The sequence below is a fragment of the Spinacia oleracea genome, chromosome 2, assembly GCF_020520425.1.
Source record: "Spinacia oleracea cultivar Varoflay chromosome 2, BTI_SOV_V1, whole genome shotgun sequence".
Taxonomy (NCBI): domain Eukaryota; kingdom Viridiplantae; phylum Streptophyta; class Magnoliopsida; order Caryophyllales; family Amaranthaceae; genus Spinacia; species Spinacia oleracea.
Window position 1 is genome coordinate 43,512,277 of NC_079488.1, and position 22,358 is coordinate 43,534,634.

General features: G+C 38.8%; 1 pseudogene; it reads left to right on the forward strand.

Annotated features, from left to right (window-relative positions):
* Nucleotides 1-13,685: 13,685 nt before the first annotated feature.
* Nucleotides 13,686-13,786, forward strand: LOC130468341 (uncharacterized; annotated as a pseudogene).
* The last annotated feature ends 8,572 nt before the right edge of the window (nucleotides 13,787-22,358 follow it).

Sequence of the window (22,358 nt, forward strand, 5' to 3'; positions counted from 1 at the left end):
AGTTTATATCAATCAAGGTTATACCTTTATATTTACCCAATTGAAATTTCAATCAACCACATACAAAATATCAAATCATGAGCTAATTAAGTTTAAATTCAACTTCAATTATCCAAATGCAATCAATCAAAACGATTTAAATCACACCCATAACCCATATCAAAATTCAAATAAAATTACTACTTTTAACAAAATTCAGGAACTAAAACCCAAAAAGATTATACCTCAGTATTGACGGAATCGATGGGACATGACAGACGTGTAGGGTTATGAATAATATAAACAATATCATTCATGCGAAAAAACCATAAAGCCAGGAATCCAAATTAATTGGCATATAGTCAATTAGCATAATTAGTATACATACAATGTGATGCGTGTCTTCCCTAGCTTCTCCCTAACCGAACAAGAACAAGTATAGGACTCCAAATATCGTCCCTCCGTAGATAGTCCACGGCACGTTCGGATCCGCCTTAGATTCAACCAACTAGAATATTCTCTAAGGTTTTATGTGCACTCGGGAAACTCACTATAGTGATAAGAAAGTATTAAATTCTCTCTTGAATCTAATGTGTTAGAATAGTATATTGAAATTCATTATAAATTGAGATCACGAACCGCATATTTATAGGGTGGAAATAAAGGAGTTTCAATTCTACTAGGAATCGATTAACTAAATCCATTAGGATTCTAGTTAATTAATAACATTTGAATTCTAGGGTTAATCAAATACTAAATATTTCAGATTTACCTAAAACATCTAATTTTTGTAGAATTAGGAAAACACGATTACTTGACTAGCAAGCAACCTAGCCAGCCAAGGCTTTGCACGTGAGGCCTTGAGCCCACGTTGCTTGGTCGTGCAGCACGCAGCCCGCAGCCCACGAATGGGCGATGCTGCCTTGCTCGGCTCGGCTGCCTTTGCTCGGCCCATGCCTTGCTACCGTGCTTGCTTGGCGCTGGGCCTTGCGTCACGCAAGCTCGTTCATCGAGCGTTCGCACGTCGCGCTTCCGATTCGTTTTCCGATTCCGGAATTCATTTCCGATTCGAACAAATATTTACGTTTCCGTTAATATTTTCGATTCCGATAATATTTCCGTTTCGGGTAATATTTCCGTTTCCTGCAATATTTTCGATTCCGGTAATATTTCTATTTCCGATAATATTTTCCGATACGAGCCATGTTTCCGTTTCCGACAACATCTATGACTTGGATAATATTTATATTTCCGTCATGATCCATATTTCTGTTTCCGGGAATATCATCATTTCTGGAGCATTCTATATTTTGCCTTTTGACGATTTCAGCTCCCACTGGAACCGAGATCTGTCATTTCCGAATGTTCATAAATGGAGTATTTAATGAATAATATATTCACTTAAATACTTGATCCGTTCACGTACTATTTGTGTGACCCTACGGGTTCAGTCAAGAGTAAGCTGTGGATTAATGATGAGCGACATTTATGTCCCTCTTAGCCTAGGATTTTATGTTAGTTTTTATGCTTTTTTATAGTTTTTATAGCTTTTTGTGTGAGATTTATAAGTTTTGTTCCATCTTGTGCTTTATAGGTGATCTTGATGAAAAATGATGGAAAACCAGTGAATTTGAGCCTAAACAGGGCTTGTGCGGTCGAGTGGCGTTTTGTGCGCCCGAACAGGTAGTGCAAATGGAGTTCATGGAATTTCCAGTTTTGTGCGATCGAATGCCCTCTGTTGTTCGGTCGCACATAATCGATTTCTGAGAAAGAATGCCCCAAAATTGGAAAACGACCGCACAAGGCCTTTTGTTCGACAGCACAGCATTTGTTCGACCGCACAACTTTTTAAGTTCGACCGCACAAAAGTTGTGCGCCCGATTAGTTCTTCTTGTTCGACCGAATAGAGATGCAAAGGAGACTTGAGCCAAAGAAACCCCATTCGGCCGAACAGGATTTTACGTTCGGTCGCACAGGACGAAGGAAATGATCTTCGCTGTCTTCGCTCGCACAGGACTGCATTTGGCCGAACAAAGTCATTTACGTTCGGTCGCACAGTGGGTACGTGCGACCGAATCGCTGCGCGGGCTGCTCTTATTCGAATTCTGGCTTTTATTTGGGGAAACTTATAAATAGATTTTTCGATTCATTTTGTAGAGAGTAGTGTTATTCCAGTAGGAACACGCACAAGAGGGGGGGGGTGAATTGTAATTAGAACTTTGATAAAGTTTCTTGCGGAACTTAAGAAACAATCAAGAAACTGAGAATAGAGAAGACAATAACAACAATTGTGAAAACTTCTTGATACTAATCAAGAAGAGAATTCTTTTATTATGGTAATGCCTCGATTACAATAATCTCTCCAACACAAGTTTCACTCAAACTCGTGTTCCTCACAGTAATCTACTTCGATTACAACTCCTTAACTTCTCTCTCTCAGACTTAAACTCTAAGTCTAAACAGGATAACTCTATCCTTACTAATACAAAATATAATTCGTGTTTGGATAACTCTAGATATTAATAATGCTTTTGTGTGGATATAAGGAACTTAGGAACTTTGAATTAACTAGGACACAAACTGTTTTAGAAAATCTTAGACAAAACGTTTTTAGGAAAGCAAGAACTCTCAGAATGTTTGTGTACTTTAAACCAAAAACGATTTCCCTTTTATAGTGTTTATCCTTAGGGTTAGTTCCCTTCAAAACCTCAACTGCTAACTGCCAGCACTTTGGTCTCCACGTCCCTTGACTTGAGGAACAAGGGGAAGACCACTTCCCACGTTCAGCCATAAAGCAGTTAGTGATTTGACTCAATCAAACCCTAAAATATTTCTCTAAAACAGATTTTATTTATCTACAAAAACTTAGGAGAATTTTTAGGAAAATAAGTTTTGTTTAAATAAAATAAAACGTAAATCTATTTTATATTAAATATGCAAAACTTGTTTTTATTTATGAAAATGTTTTCCATAAAAATCGCTTCCAATAAAATAAATGACCTAATTAAATCATAAGTTCCTTGGGTACTCTATATACCATTAGCATAATTAATATTTACATAAAATTCTAAGTACAGTGGACTACCTAGACTTTATGTCTTCCCTTTGTCTGGAACTTGCAACTCAGAAGCTTCAGACGTTCCAGTCAAGGAACATTGATGAGTTCCTCTCTAGCTAACACAGGAACTCTTGGCTATGAGTCTGTAATAGTTCTTGTGGATATTCGGAACTCTTGATATGTAACTGTGTTGCTCCTCTTGTGACTTCAAACTGGAACAGATACAACTTCCAGCTCTGAAACTCCATTGACTGTTCCAAGTGTACCTCAGGAACTTCACCAGTTTATTCAAGTTCCTATCCTAATAGAAACTTGGGCATATGCCTGTTCAAAGTCATTTAGCAACCATAATCAGGAAGTTTGCAATATGTGTGTGTCATCAACCAAAACTTAGGAACAACAATATTCCCCCTTTTTGGTGATGACAACACTTGCAAACTTTTTACAAAGAGAGTAAGTACAAACAAACAAGAACTTATACAGACTATTGTGAAACAGAACATAAAAATTGAAAAACAAAAGAGAAAGATTAGAGAGAAGAAAGAGGAGCACCCTTGGCTTACAGAGAGATTCAGAGAGATTGATTCAGGAACTGGATTGAGTGTGCCTTGGAAGTTTGCACCCATGACTTCCCCCTGTTGACATCAACAAAAAGCATAGCACGAAATATAGCCATTCCAAACACAGTGCCCCACGATCAACGTTTGGCAAGTTAAGCTAGCCTCAAAGTATTAAACTAACTCATACAATAAATTGAAAGCAAGCAGTAATGATCAAGACTAGAAAGCATAGATATGTGTAACCAAGCAAGTCAAAATAAGATGGAACAAATACCCAAGTTTAAAAATTATACAAACCGAAAGCAAATTAAAAAGATTGTTCCATGGCAAAAGATAAAAGAAACATGGGATAGGGTGATTTAGGCTTGGGATGGGGAACCAGAACCAGCAGTTTCTTCTATCACAGTCTCCTCAAAAGATTCCAGATTGTTGATCTTGGTGAGGATTGTGGCACGAGTTGCATTGGCTTGTTCTGAGTAGTGGTGAAGATCGTTTTGGAGAGTCTTGACACTTGTAACCAATGCACCTATGTGGGCCTGCATTGAGCTAATCCTGTGATCTGTTCCCTCCTGTAGTTCCACCAGACGAGCAACTGTTGCCTTTAGCTCCAATATCTGATCATCCTTTGTGTTCCAGGCACCCCCATGATCTTGAACATGTTCCTGTTCAGATGGAACACGACGAGCTTTGGACTTTTTGGAGGATCTGGGTGTCCTTTTTCTTGGCCTAACAGTTTCAGGCAGTTCCTCTTGATTCAGTGGAACAGCATCCTCCTCTATGGGCATCTCCTTGACATCCCCTTCCTCATTTATTTCCATGAAGACAGGCCCTCTTTTCTTGTTCTCCTTCATTGCTACCCTCATGCTCTTTCTTTTTCCTACACTCTTCCTGTTCCCTCGAGGTAAAGGGACCTCTATTTGTTCGAGTTCCTCCTCCTCCTCCACTTCTTCTTTAACTGCAATTCCTTCCTGATCTTCCTCATCTTGTTTCTCTTCCTTTCCAGCCCTAATGACTTTACCCTGAACCACTTTAAGATTTAATAGATGGAGCATTTCAAGTTGAAGGATTTGGGTGGATTTTAAGGGAATCACAAAGTATGGGCTAAGGTCAACTGAGAAGCTTTTGAAGATTTCTGTAAGAAGGGAGGAGTATGGAATTTTGAATTTGGGGATACAGGTGGATAAGTGTTTGATCATGATTGCAGGAAAGTTTATGGGAATTTTCCTTTCAAGACAATACATGAGACATGCATCAAACAGACTTGCTATGTTCCTTTTCTGAGTTCGAGGAACTACACCTCTCCACACAATATTAAACAGTAATTTTTGAAGAGGTGAAAAGCAGTTGTGTGAGGTGGAGGTGGATACTTTAGAATCTCCTCCAATGGAACCAACTATATCTTTCTCATCTACATTATCTATGGTCACTGTGATTTGACCTTTGAGCCACATATCAAAACCCCTATTGGGTGTACCAAACAGCTGTTCCAGATAAGAGGCATCAAATTCGATGCGAGTTCCATTCACTTTACTTGAACATACATTATCAACACATGCAAAGTTCTTGCAGAATTCTTTCATAGCTTCAGGAATTAAGGGGGATTTGGCATAGGTACTCAACAGACTTACCCACTTTTGTTGTTCAAGGATTTCCATCAACTCTTTAAATTTCGTGGCTTCACACCATGTTGAGTTGATTGCGAACCCCTCGACCAGATTGTTTTCCTTTGCAGTGAGTTTCTTGGACCCTTTTGCTTCCCCCTGAGTTTGAGCATTCTCCTCTGTTTCCTCGATGTTTTCACCAGAAGCTTCCACTCGTCGTTTTTTGGATTTTCTTGTGGAGGATCTAGGGTTTGAGATTGGGGATTTCATTTCGATGTCAGTGTTGGTTTGTTCCCCCTGAGTGATTGCGAGCATTGGATTGTGGGATCGAAGAGGAATTGGCGATTGAATGGGTGAGGTATCCATGGGAACAGGAGATGAAGGGTTTCTCTTTCGTTTGAGGGATGTGAGATCAGTGTTGTTGCTTGTGAGAACCATGGTTGAGGTTTTTATAGGTGGAAGGAGAGGTGATGTCAGTGGAGAAGGCGTGTGAGAGAGAGAAAGGGGGTTGCATGGATTGATTGTGGAAAGTGAAGAGTTTCTCCTATTTATTGCCAATGGAACCGTTCCAAACATTCTTTGAATATGGGTATTCGGTTTTTAATAAAAAAATAAATAGATAAAAATAAAAGGAAAATGAAAAAAAATTGTGTTTGACTTTGACTTGCTTAATTTCGTATCTCTGACTTAACTAGTTTGAAAGGAACTGCTTACCTTGCTCATTTGAAGTGTGAGTGAATTTGCCACGATGGTAAGCTTCAACTATGTTTGCACACAAGATTTTGTGTTTGTAATAGTCTATATGTACCATGATTTTTGCTTTTGCCTTAGAGGAACTCCAATTTGGCAATTACCTTAGCTTGATCATTCCGAGTTCCATTCTCATTTTCTCATGTTTCTCTCTGTTCAAAGGCTTAGTTAAAATATCAGCAATTTGGTGATCAGTTTGGCAAAAATCTAATTTGATCAAACCTTTCTCAACATTATCTTTAAGGAAATGGTGTCTGATGTGGATGTGTTTGACTCGGGAATGATGAACCGGATCTTTTGAAATACAAATAGCACTAGTGTTATCACAATAGATAGGAACACAATCATAGATAATACCAAAATCTCTTAGCTGTTGTTTTATCCATAGAATTTGTGAGCAACAAGCTGCAGCAGCTACATACTCAGCTTCAGCTGTGGATAGAGCAACAGTATTCTGTTTCTTGGAACCCCAAGAAACCATGCATGGACCTAGGAACTGTACCATACCTGATGTGCTTTTTCTATTCACTAAGTCACCTGCATAATCAGCATCTGCATATCCTCTTAGCTCGAAGGATCCACTTCTTGGATAGTAAAGGCATAGGTCATCAGTTCCTTTGAGATATCTTAGTATTCTTTTCACCGCAGTTAGATGGGACTCCTTTGGATTTGATTGAAATCTTGCACATAGTCCTACACTAAAAGAAATGTCAGGTCTACTGGCTGTTAAATATAATAGAGATCCAATCATACCTCTGTATTTTGTTTGATTCACACTTTTCCCATTTGGATCAGTGTCTAATCTGGTAGCAGTTCCCATGGGAGTGTGATTTACTTTGGCTGATTCTAGCCCATATTTCTTTAGGAGTTCCTTCACATACTTTTGTTGGTGTATCATGATTCCCTCCTCGGTTTGCTTGATTTGTAAACCAAGGAAGAAGTTGAGTTCCCCCATCATACTCATTTCAAATTCACTGCTCATCAAGCTTGCAAAATCCTTGCACAAATTTTCATTAGTTGCTCCAAATAATATATCATCAACATAAATTTGAACTACTAACAAGTCAGTTCCTCTAGATTTTAAGAATAAGGTTTTGTCTATTCTACCTCTTTTAAAATCATTTTGAAGGAGGAACTTTGATAATCTCTCGTACCAAGATCTAGGGGCTTGTTTTAGTCCATAGAGAGCCTTATCTAATTTGTAAATGTGATTTGGAAATTCGGGATTTTCAAATCCAGGGGGCTGTTCCACATAAACATCTTCCTCTAAGAAACCGTTTAAGAAAGCACATTTAACATCCATTTGATAAAGTTTAAAACCCATGAAAGCAGCAAAAGCAATTAAGATTCTAATGGCTTCTAATCTAGCAACAGGTGCAAATGTTTCTTCAAAGTCAATGCCTTCCTGTTGATTATAACCTTTGACCACTAACCTTGCTTTGTTCCTTATGATTGTTGCATGTTCATCTTTCTTGTTCCGGAACACCCATTTTAGCCCTATCACCTTCTGGTGCTTTGGTTTGGGTTCCAAGTGCCATACCTTGTTTCTTTTGAATTCATTTAATTCTTCTTGCATGGCAATGATCCAGTCAGCATCTTCCAGAGCCTCAGTGTGATTTCTTGGCTCAAATATGGAGAGGAACGCGTGGAATGCGCAAAAGTTCCTTAGTTGTGACCTTGTCTGAGTTCCTTTTCTGATGTCACTCACAATGAGTTCCATTGGGTGGGACTTTAGATGCTTCTAAGGTTTAGGTTGAAATTGAGCTACTGGTGTTGTGGCATTTTCGTCAGTTCCTTCTATGACCTGAGTTCCCTGTTGGGGTTCCTCTGGTGTTGTTTCTGGATCTTCTTGGTTTTCTGCTTGTTCCTCTAGTACGGGAACTTCTTGATTTTGTTGAGCAGTTCCTCTTGCTGTGTGTTTGCTTATTTGGAACTCCTCATCATTTTCTGCAGCACGAGATAAACCAATCTCGAAAAATTCTTGTTCCTGTACTATGTCAGTTTTGTTAGATTCATCAAATATTATATGTACACTTTCCTCAACACACATAGATCTTTTGTTATAAACTCTATAAGCCTTGCTATTTAAGGCATATCCTAGGAACACTGCCTCGTCGCTTCTTTCATCAAACTTCCCCAAGTTCCTTTTTCCATTGTTGTGGACAAAACATTTGCTCCCAAAGGCTCTAAAGTAAGAGATGTTGGGTTTTATACCTTTTAGTAGCTCATAGGGGGTTTTGTTTAGGATTGCTCGAATCATAACTCTATTTATAATGTAACAAGCAGTATTGACTGCTTCAGCCCAGAAGTTCCTAGGCAAGGAACTGGCTATTAGCATGGTTCTTGCCATGTCCTCTAGGGTTCTATTTTTCCTCTCAACAACTCCATTTTGTTGTGGAGTTCTGGGAGCTGAGAAATTGTGGTCCATACCTTGTTCCTTGCAGTATTCATCGAATTTGTAGTTTTCAAATTCTGTTCCATGATCTGATCTTATATGGATCAGTTGGTGACCTGTGGTTTTCTGGATTTTCTTTGAAAATGTAACAAACTCATCAAACGTTTCATCCTTGCTTGTTAGAAATATGACCCAAGTAAAGCGAGAGTAATCATCAACAATAACTAATACATATTTTTTCCCACTTCTGCTTTGAATTCTCATTGGTCCACATAAGTCCATATGGATGAGTTCCAATGGTTTTGTGGTGCTTACCAATTTCTTAGATTTAAAGGAACTTCGGACATGCTTGCCTTTTGCACATGCATCACACACTTTATCAGTTAGGAACTTGATTGAGGGGAGTCCTCGAACCAGTTCCTTTGATCTTAGTTTGTCAAGCAGCGAGAAACTAGCATGTCCAAACCTCCTGTGCCATAGTAGGGAATTTTCTTCAAGGGCACTGAGGCAGGTTAGATTGTTCCTGGGAACTGTATTGAGATCCACAGAATATGTGTTCCCTTTACGAGTTCCTTCCAAAATAACCTTCCCAGTGTTATTGTTTATGATTTGACAGTTTTCAGAAGTAAAACTTACAGAGTTTCCTTTGTCACAGAATTGAGAGATGCTTAGTAGACTGTGCATCAAACCCTCGACTAAAAATACATTTTCAATGGCGTAGGAACTTGACCTTCCAACTTTTCCAATTCCAATAATTTCTCCTTTCATGTTGTCTCCAAAGGTCACAGTTCCTCCATTGTAGGCTTCTAGTGAGAGGAATTTAGATTTGTCTCCTATCATGTGTTTGGAACACCCGCTGTCGAGATACCACGAGCTGTTCCCCTTCACTAGAATCTGTAAAGAGATCAAAGGTTAGTTACAGGAACTCGGGTTTCCTCGAGTTCCTTTTCAACTATAACTTCAGACTTCTTAACCCATTTTTGCTTTACATAATTTATGTTTCTTTGATCCTGTTCCTTCATCTTGGAACACTCAGTACTTATGTGACTTCCACTTCCACATGAGAAGCAGACTTTTACACTAGGAAGATCCACATACTTCTTCTTATGACTATTTTTATGGTTAAAGCCCAATCCTTCTGTTCTCTTAGATTGAGCATTCTCAATCCATTTGGGAGGAACTTTAGGTGGTTGTCTCTGTGCCCTGGCCATGGATAGTTCCCTTTCCAGTTTCTCTTTTTGTTCCTTTGTGGTGATCTGATCTTTGTTTAAATTTTCTAAGTCGATGTTAAAAATTCCCATGTTGATTTCCAAGGATTTTGTAGGATCTAAACTTAAATTAAACATCTTATATTGACTGAGTTGAACTTGTAGAAGGATGTTTTCATTTCTAATTTTTTCGAATGACTCATTAATAGAGGTATTTCTATCTAGTAATTCAAAGAACCTGCCTTGGACATCAGATCTAATATTGTTCAGATAATTTATGTGGTCTTTACTGAGTTCCAAGGCTCTATCACTTTGTGCTTTTAATATACTTAGCTTTTTGTAATCATCTAGAGTTTCTAGCAACAGTTCAATTAGTTTTGACTTTGAGAGACACTGAAGAGTGGAGGAACTTACTTCTTCTGATGGAACTTGATCAGTTCCTTCTGTTCTAGCCATAAGGCAGAGATTTGCAGTTTCTTCATTTGGTTGTTCCTCATCGTCTTCTGAGTCTGTTGCTTCGCCCCATGCAGCTATCATGGCCTTTTTGAAGTTTGGTCTGTTGAAGGTAGACTTGTTAAAGCGATCTTTGACCTGTTCCTTCCCTTTTCCTCTGGTCTTGTCGTTCTCCCACAGAGGGCATTCACGAATTTGATGATCAGTTTCTCCACATTTGAAGCAACCTTGCTCAGTTTTGGAACTAGTGATTTTCTTGGCAAAGTTCCTTCCTTTCTGGTTTCCTGGTTTGAAGTTCCTATAGAGCTTTCTCATTCTTCTGACCAGCATGGCAGCCTCTTCTTCATCTGGTTCAGATTCATCGAGTTCCTCAGCCTTTAGAGCAAGTCCTCGACTTCTTGAGCTCTCGGGAACAGCAGCTCCAAGATGCAGTTCGTGTGTCATCAAGGAACCAGCAAGTTGTTCAATGTTGAACTTGGTGAAGTCCTTGGTCTCAAACAGTGCAGTGACCTTTGTTCTCCAGCGATCATCTTGTGGCATGCTTCTTAGTATTTTTCTTACCTGTTCATCTGTGGGAATGATTCTACCAAGAGAAACTAATTCATTGGTTATGTTAGTAAATCTAGTGAACATTTCTTGAATAGTTTCTTTTGGAAGCATCTCAAATCTTTCATATTTAGACATCAAAAGGTCAATTTTGGAACGCTTAACTTCATTAGTTCCTTCATGGGTTACTTGAAGTAGTTCCCAAATCTGTTTTGCGTTCTTGCACCCCATGACTCTGTTGTGTTCATGAGGTCCAAGCCCGCAATGCAAGATTTTGACAGCCATGGCATTCATCTCATATTTATCAAAGTCTTCTTTAGAAAATTCAGACATTGGTTTAGGAACTACCTCGTTTTCAGCATTGGTCTTTGTTACCTCGAAGTCTCCAACTTCAATTACACGCCAAACTTGGTAATTTTCAGCTTTGATGAATATCTCCATCCTATTCTTCCAGTATGAGTAGAACTTGCCATTGAACATAGGTGGCCTTTGTGTCGAGTAACCTTCTTCCAGTTTCTCTTGTGAGTTCATACTTTCAGGAACTTGACTCAAACAGGGTTTCCTGTGTTTTGGTGAGTACTGGCTCTGATACCAACTGTTATTCCAGTAGGAACACGCACAAGAGGGGGGGGGTGAATTGTAATTAGAACTTTGATAAAGTTTCTTGCGGAACTTAAGAAACAATCAAGAAACTGAGAATAGAGAAGACAATAACAACAATTGTGAAAACTTCTTGATACTAATCAAGAAGAGAATTCTTTTATTATGGTAATGCCTCGATTACAATAATCTCTCCAACACAAGTTTCTCTCAAACTCGTGTTCCTCACAGTAATCTACTTCGATTACAACTCCTTAACTTCTCTCTCTCAGACTTAAACTCTAAGTCTAAACAGGATAACTCTATCCTTACTAATACAAAATATAATTCGTGTTTGGATAACTCTAGATATTAATAATGCTTTTGTGTGGATATAAGGAACTTAGGAACTTTGAATTAACTAGGACACAAACTGTTTTAGAAAATCTTAGACAAAACGTTTTTAGGAAAGCAAGAACTCTCAGAATGTTTGTGTACTTTAAACCAAAAACGATTTCCCTTTTATAGTGTTTATCCTTAGGGTTAGTTCCCTTCAAAACCTCAACTGCTAACTGCCAGCACTTTGGTCTCCACGTCCCTTGACTTGAGGAACAAGGGGAAGACCACTTCCCACGTTCAGCCATAAAGCAGTTAGTGATTTGACTCAATCAAACCCTAAAATATTTCTCTAAAACAGATTTTATTTATCTACAAAAACTTAGGAGAATTTTTAGGAAAATAAGTTTTGTTTAAATAAAATAAAACGTAAATCTATTTTATATTAAATATGCAAAACTTGTTTTTATTTATGAAAATGTTTTCCATAAAAATCGCTTCCAATAAAATAAATGACCTAATTAAATCATAAGTTCCTTGGGTACTCTATATACCATTAGCATAATTAATATTTACATAAAATTCTAAGTACAGTGGACTACCTAGACTTTATGTCTTCCCTTTGTCTGGAACTTGCAACTCAGAAGCTTCAGACGTTCCAGTCAAGGAACATTGATGAGTTCCTCTCTAGCTAACACAGGAACTCTTGGCTATGAGTCTGTAATAGTTCTTGTGGATATTCGGAACTCTTGATATGTAACTGTGTTGCTCCTCTTGTGACTTCAAACTGGAACAGATACAACTTCCAGCTCTGAAACTCCATTGACTGTTCCAAGTGTACCTCAGGAACTTCACCAGTTTATTCAAGTTCCTATCCTAATAGAAACTTGGGCATATGCCTGTTCAAAGTCATTTAGCAACCATAATCAGGAAGTTTGCAATATGTGTGTGTCATCAACCAAAACTTAGGAACAACAAGTAGAATTTTAGTTGATAATTTGGAGATTCAAAAAGTAGATTTTCAGCAATTCAAGAGAGATAAACTCTCCTCCATTTAAGCTTCAATTTGTAATCCTTCTTAAATCTTCTTCAATTTTGCAATTTAATTCTTAGTTTCTTAATTCTTGCTCTTGCCTTGTTGTTGATTGTTCTTCAATTCCTTAATTTCTTGAATTCTTGATTTCATTGATTGAAGTTACTTTGATTCTTAATTCCTAGTTGATTGTGCAATTGAATTCTTAAATTCTCTTCTCTTACTCCTTCAATTTCATGCTTGCTAGCTTAGAATTAATGGATTGCTTAATTTCTAGAATGATTAGTGAGTAGAATTAGGTTAGGAAAAGGGGAGAATCTAGGGGCTTAATTAGGGGAAATTGATGATTGATTGTTGATTGATTCATGTCATTAAATATGATTTGATGATAGGACATCCATGCTAATTGATTGGTAGTTGTAAATGCTATTCGATTAGAATCACGTGGAACAATAGGTTAGGTTTGGCAAGAGATTGTGGGCCTATCTTGTGTGATCAAATGGCGGTGCCTATTATATGCTAGTTAGTTTAATCTAGGATTAGGCGAAAGCTCTTCCGTGGATTAGACGCTTAGCGTTCCCTATCCGAGAGGTGGCGGGTTCGTCTTTAGATGCTATTTGCCTAATCGTCACTTCGTTGCATGATCATCATTGCCAGATAGTTGAATTCATTTCCCCCGATTTCCCTAGTCTATCCCCGACTCCCTAACATCTCCCTTTCTTGATTCAATTTATCATAATTCGTAGTTTTTAGATTCTTAAAAGTGACAATTCAAAACCAAATTCTTGTTCGAACTAGATTGACTTTCAAACTCGATAACCACCGTTTCTTTGGGACGATCCCTTTGCTTACCGCTAGCCGGTTAGTTGAGTGGTTTTATAAATATTGTTTGCATAGGTTGTTTTCTATCAACGATGGAAAATACACCTATCAAAACAAGCTTCTCTATCATCCGTGCTTGCTCTATGGCGTACACCGAACCCTTACCATCTTCACTTCTACCTTTCCCATCATAATTCCTTGTGCCTACATGCCAAGATTGGTAGTTTTGAACTACATCCTCAATGATTTCCTCTATTTGATCCTCAGTTTTATTCATAATGGGGCCTCCCGCGCCCGCATCAAGAATTGTCTTTGAACTTGGACTCAACCCCAAGTAAAATGTTTGGAGCAACAACCATTTAGGAATCCCATGGTGTGGGCATTCCCTTTGGTACTCCTTGAAACGATTTCAAACTTCGAAGAGTGACTCATCTCGCTTTTGCTCAAAGGATTGGATCTTGTGGCGACACTCTGCCGTCTTCCCATGCGAGTAGAACTTGTTTAAGAATGCACTTGTCACTTCGGTCCAAGTGCGAAGTGAGTTGGGCTTGACCTCCTTGTCAAGCCAATCACTTGCTCGCCCAAGTAGAGAGAACCGAAACAATGTCAACCTCACATAATCCGATGTGACACCATTGTGCTTGATTGTGTCACAATAGTGCTCGAACTGTTTGAGATGTTCGTGAGGTGATTCATTATTCTTCCCACAAAAGGGGTGGCTTTGCACCAAATTGATCAAGGCGGGCTTGATCTCAAAGTTTTTGGCACCCGTTGTTGGGGCTTGAATACCACATGTAGCTTCGAATGCCCCCGGTATTCCCAAGTTCTTAACCGGGAGCGCCATGTTCTCAAACACTTACTCACTCTCTTGTTGTTCCTCACCAACACTCAACGATGTGAATCTGTTATTGCTTGATGAGCTAGACCGTACACGCCTTTGTCTCCTAAGTTTCCTCTCCAATTCAAGGTCAAGAGGATGGAGGATCCTTTGACGAGTACGCCCCCTAACAAGCATACAAACTCAAGAAAAACCGTGAGCAATTCCAAGGAAAAAGAAAGCTAAGCGAAATTGCAATGTTTTTGTATTTTCTAATGATGAACTAGTCTCAACTAAAACTCAACAACAACAACCGTTCCCCGGCAACGGCGCCATTTTGATAGGGGTGTATTTTCCGTCGTTGAATAGAAATACACCTCACCAAACAAAATTTATAAAACACCTAGCTAACCGGCTATATGGACTATAGCGGCAAGTATAGGGATCGTCCCATAGGAATGGATATGTTTGACTAATCAATCTACGCGTTCACAAGCTAGTTCGAATGGTATATGAGTTTTTGAACTAAACTAATCTAAGCTAGAAATGCAAACAAATAAAGGAATTCTAGAGGATTCGGGAATCGGCAATGGGAATCGAATCAAAGGAATAACAAGGTCAAGAAATTCATGAATATACAACAACATAGCAAATAGGGGAATGAAAACTAATGACATGCTCACCACCTCTTGGATAGAGCACGCGAAGCAACCTAGCCTATGGGAAGCTTTCGCATAGTCCTAAGCTAGATTAGCTTGCATATAATAGGAACTATCATTCACTTGCATGAATTAGGTTCACAATGTCTTGCCAAACCTAACGCATACATTCCAATCTAATTCAATCAACTAGCATTTGCAACTACTACTCAATTGATCATGGAAAATCCTATCACTAAATCACATTTAATCACAACATCAATCATGAATTTTCCTAAAATTCCCCAAATTCAATGCCAAGGCCTCATCCCTAACCTCTAGACTAAACTACTCAATTAGCATGATTAACATCAACATTAAACTAATATTAATCCTAATCATGAAACTAATTGAATTAATGAAGCTAATTGAATCAACAAAAATCAGAAAATTCAAACAACAAAAATTTGGGAAAAACTAAGAACATTCAAAATATCAAACTAATCTAGAATTCAAGCATGAAATCAAAACATAAACGAAATTAATAAAGCAATTAAATAATTAAAGAACAAATCAAAAAGAAAAGTAGAATTATACCTTGAATTGAAGAATTAGCATCAAACTTGAAGAACAAAATGAAGAACAAAGCTCAAGAGAAATAGAAAAGAAATCTGAAAATCAAATATTGAATTGAATTTAGAATCAAGAATTTGTGGCTAAGAATCCTTAATCCTAATCTCTAATCAAAGCCCTAAACTAATTCTAGAGAGAGAATTCTAAGCTAAGCCTAAAATCTGAAAATTAGAAATTACGTAAATGAAAGCCTAATGAAACAATGCCGCGATTTAATCTTTTATAGTACCAGCCCCGCATTCCAATTCGGTCGCACAAAGGGTGTTGTGTCGTCGCACATATTCGGTGCGGTCGAACAAAGAAGCTCATTCGGTCGCACAGAAAAAATGGGACATTCTGATCTCTAAACTGCAGTTCATTCGACCGCACAGACTAAGCCATTCGATCGCACAACAAGCATTCGAACGCACAGAACAGATTTGATCGCACAGCTTGCTGCGAGGTTGCTGCGCCCACAGTTGTTATTCTGCTGCGTTTTTGCTGCGTGTTCTTGCTGCCATGTTGTGGTTGTGTGGAGCTGCTGTAGACACCTACTTTTGTCCCCATTCCCGAAAGGGAAGGTTCGATGATGAGAACATAAATCTCCACTTGACAACGCATCTCCTATAAGATAACGAATCTCAATCCCCTTTTCATTTCACCCGAAACCTGCTATTTATAGAAACCTGCTATTATGGAAACCTGCTAAAAATAGTAACTGCCGTAATGGGTAGTTGTTAAAAGTGGCAAGTCATAAAAGATAGAAACCTGTCAGAATTAGGTGTTGCACTCCAACATAAATCCTAAATGAGATAGAAGTTGCGAGAGAATCCTATTCCTAATACGATTCGAAAATAAGAGTTACGTATTAAATTAAAATCCTAACGAGCCTAGAGTTCATAATATCCCGTCATAAAATTAATACGCACTAAAAGACTCGATTAAGTCTCATACACTTCGGATTCTAAGAGTCCGAATCTGACAAAGAAACGGCCCAGACCCTATTTTCAACGCCTGGCTCTGGGCGCCGAAATCTTCGGCGCCCAGCCCTGGGCGCTGAAAATACCTGGGACGTATTCTTTCCTAATTCCTCGTGGATTAGAGTTCTACAATTCTATCTTTCCACGAACTCTTTTCTATAAATATAGCCCCAAGTTCGACGTGAAAGGAACACAACACACAATTATTATTCTGAGTATTGACTCTAAACCCCTAAGCCTAAGCCTCACGCTGCGAAATTGATCACGCGTTCTGTCGCAATCGATCCAAAAATCGAACAGAACGTATCCTGTCCCGTAATTTGAGATTCGTTAAATAAAAGGAGAAATAGCAAAGTCAAAGTGGTTAGTTTTCTGAGAACCGTGGCGCACCTCTCAAGGGTGCGTCGTAATGTGTCCCTTTTCCATGGTTTAATTGCTTTCCTCGCCCTTTTTATAAACTGTTAAACTAATCAAATCTGATTGTTCTATCACGCCTAATAAAGATAATATGTTGGAAAATTGGATTATCATGCTAGGTCCCTTAATACAATCTAAATCAGATAATCGCGCTCGATCTAGTATTATATGTTGCATATTGTTAAAATCAACTCAGATTAGTTTAATAGTTAACGCATGTCCCTTCAATTATTTATGCTGAGCTAGTAAGGATATCCTGCCTCTGGAGTTATCGAAGAGAGAGTACTCCTCTCGGTAGTTACAGTCCCCCGAACCCTCAATCTCTACCTTGCGGGTGTATGTTGAGAGATCCCCACACCAGGGATCACAAGGGAACCTACGGCCGTCGTGGTCAAACATAATTGCACTCCCTTTATGTCACGATAACCGGGTTTTGTCAGTTTTTCTCATTGTCGTTAAAAACTGAATGGCGACTCCTATATTACTAGTCAATTGGGTGTAAACTCACAGGAAAGCCAATTACACTTGATTTGACAAAAAGAAACGTCACACCCACGAGGGACGAGGAAACGCATTAGCCTCGTGCTTTTTCGACCCCCTCACAGCTGCTGCCAAGGCTCTCAAAGTGAGCACAAAGCTTCTGTAAAGAGCTTGGAAAAGGGCTGCAACGATGGCTGCAACGATGGCTGCAACGAAGCTGAATGTACAGCTACATTGCGGGTTGTTTGCGCTTGCTATGCTATTTGTAGTTGCTGTTTGCGTGTACTCTGCAGGGCTGTAGCTGCCAATTGATTGCTCTTGTACAGCCATTATCAAGGGGCAAGAAGGGCTTGTGAATTTGAGCCCAAGGGGTTGTTGTAATGCCACGAACAGCAGCCAAACAGTGGCTGTTTGTGCGCACAAGTACAGCAGCTATGGCTGCTGTTTGAGCGCTCTTGTGGGCTGTTTTGTTGCTCCGTTGTTTGCGTGTTGCTTCACTGTTGTGGCTGAACTTTGTGTGGTTGTTTTCTTCAGCCTTGCACACACGCACAAGGTTTCGTCGCTGCATATGCAACAAGCGTAAAGCATTAGTAAATCGCAAGGCACGTTATTCAAGATCGAAAACATTATTATTAATTCGTTTAACATTTTAACAAATCGTAAAACATATGACTCGTCTCAAGCATAATGACACAATATTAACACGTTAATACTCAAAATGACTCTTACGCAATGAGAATGTGCACAAAAGACATATTTAGAGCAAAAACGACTAAAATATACGCAAGACGAGAAAATGTTACGATAAATGCAAAAATGCAATAATGGAAAACTAAGCAAAAATAATAATAAAATGCTAATAAAATGAACTAAAATCCTAAGCTAAGAGCGACATAAATGTCGCTCATCAATTAATATTATTAATTCCACTTGAACTGAAGCGGCCTCTAGCTAGGCATTCAGCTCACTTGATCTCACTGAATTATTAACTTGTTTAATTAATACTGAACCGCATTTATTAGACTTAGCATTGAATGCATACTTGGACCAAGGGCATTATTTCCTTCAGTCTCCCACTTGTCCTTAGGGACAAGTGTGCATTGCCTAATTCCTTTGTCGCTTGATGCTTGCTCATGAAAATAAGGTAAGAGTAGTCATCCTTATTGTGTCCAGAGGTATTTCTCGGTTTCAGAGTTCAACTGATCAAATAAACAGCTAATCATAGCCTATGATTCATCTGAGCACGACCATGTATTTTTCAGTTTCTCGCTCTCTTAGTGGCCTTTGTACAACTTTCAGCATCTCATCCCGATTTATGGGAGCCAATCCCAATCTTGTGATCTTGAGGTTAGACTTCGTTTGATAGGTGATTACCTGAGCGTTGCCGTTATAGTCTCCTTTTACGATGCAACGCTTGACAACGTCAAAGTAATCAGTTCTCAAACAAGTAATCTCAAATCACTCAGGTATTGAGGATTAGTGTCTAATAATGTAATGAAATTTACTTATAACAGATTTTCATCTCTTACAGTAAAGTTTTATAGGTCTGTCCGATACTAATCTTCTCAAGTAAGTATCTGCAAATGATTGCGACATTACCATGTCCACATAGTTCAAGAAACAGAACTACTAGTCATCTTGCATTCTAGTCGTCTAGTGTTTTCTATGTGTCCACCTTTATAGAAAACTTCCGACCAGGGACCTTTTTCAACTTTTGACATTCAAGTTCACTTGATAGACATTTCTTAGTCACAAGACTGGTCCTGACAGTCTATCTTGAATATATCGTCAAACTGAAAGGACTCATTATTAAATAAACCACAAATTAAATGGAAAAATGAATTTTATTCATTTATATGAATGGTTAACCAAAACGTTTTACAAAGTATTAAACTCTAAAACTTTAAAACATTTATTAAGGACATCAAAGCCATTCTCCAACATGCTTGATTCCCATACCTGCAATGTGCGAGTTGTGCTTCGCTTGCGGTAGAGGTTTAGTTAATGGATCTGAGATATTGTCGTCAGTTCCAATCTTGCTTATCTCGACTTCTTTTTCTTTCAAAGAACTCTTGTATAAGGTGAAATCTACGAAGTACATGCTTGACTCTCTGGTGGTGTCTAGGCTCCTTTGCTTGTGCAATAACTCCGTTATTGTCACAATATAGAGCTATTGGCCCTTTAATGGAGGGGACTACACCAAGTTCATCTATGAACTTCCTTAGGCAAATAGCTTCCTTTGTTGCTTCATGTGCAGTAATGTACTTTGCTTCAATTGTAGAATCCGCAATGGTGCTCTGTTTAGCACTTTTCCAGCTTACTGCACCTCGGTTGAGGCAGAAGACAAACCCGGACTATGATCTGAAATCATATTTGTCGGTTTGGAAACTTGCGTCCATATAGCCTTTAACAATTAATTCATCATCTCCACCATAGACCAGGAAATCATCTTTGTGCCTTTTCAGGTACTTCAGAATATTGTTGGCAGCAGTCCAATGTGCCTCTCCTAGGTCTGACTGGTATCTGCTCGTAGCACTGAGTGCGTACGCAACATCCGGGCTTGTACATATCATAGCATACATTATTAAACCAATCAATGATGCATATGGAATCCCGCTCTTTCGTCTACGCTCATCCAGTATTTTTGGGCACTAATCTTGCTTAGAGTCATTCCATGAGACATGGGTAGGTAGCCTCGCTTGGAGTCTTCCATCTTGAACCGTTCAAGCACGTTATTGATATACGTGCTTTGTCTAAGTCCAATCATATTTTTGGATCTATCTCTGTAGATCTTGATGCCCAGTATGTACTGTGCTTCTCCTAGATCGTTCATCGAAAAACATTTCCCAAGCCAAATCTTGACAGAGTTCAACATAGGAATGTCAATTCCAATAAGTAATATGTCGTCGACATATAATACTAGAAAATCAGTTTTGCTCCCACTAACCTTCTTATATACACAAGATCCGTCTGCGTTCTTGACGAAGCCAAAGTCACTGACTGCTTCATCAAAACGTATATTCCAGCTCCTTGATGCTTGCTTCAATCCATAAATGGATTTCTTAAGCTTACACACCTTTTTAGCATTCTTTGGATCCTCAAAACCCTCAGGTTATGTCATAAACACAGTTTCTGTTAAAACGTCATATAAGAAAGAGGTTTTGACATCCATCTGCCATATTTCGTAATCGTAATATGCAGCGATTTCTAACATTATCCGAATAGACTTTAGCATTGCAACTGGTGAAAAGGTTTCATCGTAATCCACACCCTGGACTTTTCCTGTAACCTTTTGCAACCAATCTAGCTTTGAAAATTTCTAGTTTCCCATCCTTGTCTTTATTCAGTTTGAAAACCCATTTTCTTCCTGTGACTTGGTAGCCATCTGGCAAATCGACAAAACCCAAACTTGGTTTTCAGACATGGAGTCTAATTCAGATTGCATGGCTTCTTGCAATTGCTTGGAGCTAGGGCTCGTCATAGCTTGTTTGAAAGTCACAGGTTCATCGTTTCTAGCAATAGAACTTCATGGCTCTCGTTCGTCAAAATACCTAAGTATCTTTCCGGTTGAGACTTATATCTCTGCGATCTACGCAGGGTTACATTTCTAGGTTGTTCTTGATTCTCACCAGATACTTCTAAAGATCTCTAAGTTTCAACCTGAATATCATCTTGAGCATTCTCTAGAGTTTTTTGTTCGAATCGAATTTCTTTGAGGTCTACTTTTCTCCCACTTGTCATTTTGGAAATGTGATCTCTTTCCAAAAAAATACCATCTCGAGCAACAAACACCTTGTTCTTAAATGTATTGTAGAAGTAATACCCCCTTGTTTCCTTTGGGTAGCCCACAAGGATACATTTGTCAGATTTTGGTTGAAGTTTGTCAGAAATTAATCGTTTGACGTATACTTCACAACCCCAAATCTTAAGAAAAGACACATTTGGAGGCTTTCCAAACCATAACTCATATGGACAGCTTTAGACGGGGCTCTATTTAGTGTGAGTGCAGTTGTGTTTAGTGCATGTCCCCAAAATTCTATTGGAAGTTTGGCCTGACCCATCATTGATCGAACCATGTCTAGCAAGGTCATGTTCCTTCGTTCTGACACACCGCTCCATTGAGGTGTTCCGGGAGGAGTTAATTCTGACAAGATTCCACATTCTTTTAGATGGTCATCAAATTCATAGCTCAGATATTCACCGCCTCTATCAGACCGTAGTGCTTTAATATTCTTGCCTAATTGATTCTCTACTTCACTCTGAAATTCCTTGAATTTGTCAAAGGATTCAGATTTATGCTTCATTAGGTAGACATAACCATATCTACTGAAGTCATCAGTGAAAGTGATAAAGTAGCTGAAACCACCTCTAGAATTTGAACTCATTGGTCCACATACATCTGTATTATAATACCTCGTATTTTTCTATTATTATAAATATATTTTATTATATTTATAAAGCATTTCGTTGTATTTTTACAAATTAATTTCATTTAATGAGAATTAAATGCGCTTTTATTTTAATTAATTTAAATATTAATTATTTCGAAAACCGTATTTTTATTAAATAAATTCAAGGAATTTATTTAGTCGGGAATTGTTGGGTCGTATTTCAAAAACGAATTTAATAAACTTAAAGCCCGGTCGTTTTGTTTTAATTAAACCCAACAAAGCTTGCAAGGAAATTAATGAACTAAGCCCGAAAGCAAGCCCAACTCAAAATTACCCTAACCTAGCCCACAAGGGAGAGAAAACCTATAAATAGACCTCATATCAAACCCCCAAAATCAAAAATTCAGAAATCTCTCTCTCTCCTATTCCCCTCTCCTTGCGGCACACTCAACCACACTCCCTCTCTTCGTCGCCCTTGCTTGCGGCGCAAGGCACCCATCCCTCTCGCCTCCCGCAGCCGCAGCGTAGCACATTGTGCCTGCGTGTAGTGCGGTGGTGCCTTGCGTGTGCTCCCCTCGTCCCTTGCGCGCCCACTTGTCCCTTGCTCGCCCTCGTCCCGCGTCGCATCGCAGCACAACAGCAGTGCTGTGTGTGCGCGCGTTGTATCCCGCCTGTGCCCAGCACCTCTCGCCTTCCCTTGCGC